This window comes from Branchiostoma belcheri, unplaced genomic scaffold (genome assembly GCF_001625305.1).
Source record: "Branchiostoma belcheri isolate BF01 breed outbred unplaced genomic scaffold, Haploidv18h27 scaffold34, whole genome shotgun sequence".
Classification (NCBI taxonomy): domain Eukaryota; kingdom Metazoa; phylum Chordata; class Leptocardii; order Amphioxiformes; family Branchiostomatidae; genus Branchiostoma; species Branchiostoma belcheri.
Window position 1 is genome coordinate 2,459,112 of NW_017803954.1, and position 3,342 is coordinate 2,462,453.

Sequence of the window (3,342 nt, forward strand, 5' to 3'; positions counted from 1 at the left end):
CTTCTGACTGGTTAAAAAATGAAAACAAAGAAGAAATCATGTCAATAGAGCCCAAAATGGAAGATTTAAAAAATCCTGTCAATAGTGCCAAAAATGGCACTGCTGACAGGACGATCCTGTCAACAGTGTCAAAAATGGCACTGCTGACAGGACGATTCCTAGTCAGCAATGCAGTATTTCCTGTTATTGACAGGATACGTCCTGTCAGCAGTGCAATATTTTCTGCTATTGACAGGACGATCCTGTCAGCAGTGCAATATTTTCTGCTATTGACAGGACGATCCTGTCAGCAGTGCAGTATTTCCTGCTGTTGACAGGACGATCCTGTCAATAGCCTCAGGCTATGGTTTTTGACATTCTGTGATAACCGACCAAGTTCAGTAGACTCTATCAGGCTCTGGGAAGTGGCTGGAAAGAGTAGAAATTGGCCAGAAGGACAGATAACATACCATTGGAGCTGCAAAATGAACTACCGGGTCAACTCCCCTGATACGTTATCTGCCGTTCTGACAATTTTTCTCTTCCCGCTGCTTCCCAGAGCCTGCTGGAGGCTACAAATTCAGGGCAAACCCAAGAGAAAGACTTCCTTCCCGATATATCTTGGAGATAAGGCTTACCCCCTCTGAGACTTTTTTGCAGTCTCTATCTGAATTTATCTTATCACTGTTGTCTCCCAGCTTGTGGTGATCAGTTCACAGCATGGTGCCTACAAACCACATTGTTTATACAAGTGTGAGGGGGTTAATGGATAAGATAACTTCAGAGTCACGCTCCATTGAAACAGGGGATAGGTTAGTGTGCGCCAAACCTATGTCTTTTTACTACCAAGACATTCTCCTATGGTGAGGGTAAATAAACAGATGAAGAAAGTAACTTGGGTGGCATACTTTGAGGTGGTTTTACAATCAATAGATTTTCCTTACATATCTCTCAACAGAAGTGGCTGAAATATTGATAGATGTACAAGACTGTTCATCAGAAACATGCTGAACTGGATGCATGGTTATAGCTTCACCCTTGAGAATTAAAAGTTCATCCTTTTACTAGCATTGCTCATAATACAGACTGCAATTTTCAGAAACTCCATATTCTTCAGGACTTTTTTTAGATGCTGAAAAAATAGTTGCATCAATCTAATACAAACATTAACATCTTTATCTAAAAGGCTGTCAAATCTCTATAAAACCTACAACAGATTATGATATCAGAAACTTCAACCTGTCAATCATTCAGCAAGGTTATTAATGGCCCACCTGCCATGAATAATGGAGCTGGTCTAATGGGAAAGCAGTGTTCAGGTTGTGTAAGTGTTTTAGAAGTTCACCTTGAGAGTCTGTAACAGAGACACGACGTGTCCAAACTGTCGTGAACAGTTCACACCTGGAGTGCCAACACAAAAGAACCTGTCATGGGGTTGTTCTGTTCAGGAAATGAAGTTTAACAATGGCATTAGGGACAAGCATAGGATATGAGCAGCAACCATGCTGTACAATGTAGGTCTTTATCACCATCAAGGTCACTACTTTACAACCACGTTCCTCTGATTTAACAACAAGGTCAATTCTTTTAACAACAAGGTCACTACATCATCAATAAAGACATTGACACCTTGATGGAGTGTGTCATGCAAAAGGCAGAAAAAAAAAACAACTAGGTTAGAAACTTTCCTAACCTCTTTCTTTGATAAAATGTATGTTTGAAAGGGAAGGAAAAGCGACAAGATAAAGTAAGTACTTTTGCTGCTCTTAAGTACATTTTTTGAGGGGAAGTATTTCTTCTGTTGAGGAACTTTGTTTCACACAAGATAAGAACTTTTACTTGTATCTTGTCATCAATTAAATCATAAATTTAATAGGTTGCCATAATATTGGTACAAAAAATGAAGTTTTCAAAATAAAATCTTTTTGATACAAATGACTGAACATTTGTCTAACTATTGATAAATGCTAAACAAAGTCCTCATCAGCTCTGTAAACCATGTAGTGCTGATTCCCCACTATTAATGGTGAACATGAAATATTAAAGCCATGCGCGTCCACTTCTCCCAATCCACTTAGCCCTGCTGCAGGGAAAATCCATCTCCTCCATTCACGGCCACACAGTGCAAACCTCTGCAGCTTTCCCAGGCGTACTGAAATCTGCAGGGATTTGTGTGTTTGAGAAGGGGATCCACGGGCTAATTGGATGCACCAGACTGTACGGAAGGGTCCACATGTTCACATGGAACAAACTTTATTAGGTGTGTATAGAAAAAATAATCCTTTCTACTTACTTTCTAGTCTCCTGGTTTTGCACCTGAGTAGGTGAAGATTTGCAGGTGAGATTAGTTTGATAGTCTATTGTGCTATCCAAACTTCTTCCATCCATACCAAATGTGAGCAATACTGTAATGTTAAAAAGTTATGTAAAATCTTCTCAAGTTCATACAAAGATTATATCAATAGTCCAAAGCATCCTCTATTAGTACATGTATACATGGTTCGATGCTGAGCCTTTGGGGGTGATGAAAAAGTTTGCATACATAGCCACTCTAACAGTTAGAGGAAGTTTAAGAGGATAACTGTTCAGAATCCTGTTTTGATGGCAGCATTCCTTTCCCATCCTACAGTCCTGACCCTATAGTCTGTACATGCAGACAGGCTGGAGATGTTTGAAGTCAACAGGATTATCTCTGTGTGTTTGGTTTACCCAGGGATTATCCAGGCTGGTATCACTTACACATGGTCATACCTGTGCTCAGCCACCTGTTGCAGGGCTTTATTGGTTATCATTTATCCATGGAGACTTAACTGTAACTCCTGATTTTTTTTCACCATAACGTTATGATGTAAGAGTTAGGTTAAAAAGTAAAATCCTCCAGAAACTCACAGAAAAGTCCACCAGAAACTCAGCCAATTATGTGACAACTTTGCCAGTTTCAATCAACTGAAATTCCACACACAACCGTAAAACACAAAAGTGACCCCTGAGATTTTACCTGTTGTACCTGGCTTCCCATACCTGCTCATCCCTGAATGTTCATACACCTGTTCCAGCTGACTTGCTGCACACCTGGCCAGGTATCATACCTGCGCACTCCCGGATGTTCCAGGGATTTCCCCCAGCCGGCACCCATTGAGACAAATGATACTCCTGAGCAAACACATGGATCAGATGCCATACAACCTGGCATCCTTTGATGAAGCTCTTCTTCTTTGCAGAGGGGATCAACATTGTCTCCTCATTTGTCTTGTATTTTTGGGGATGTGAAAGTGGAGGGACAGTCTTGTCTATTCAGCAATTAAATGAAAATCAAGATACAGAGAGAATTCCCCTTTGTTCAATGACAATATTACTGCACTC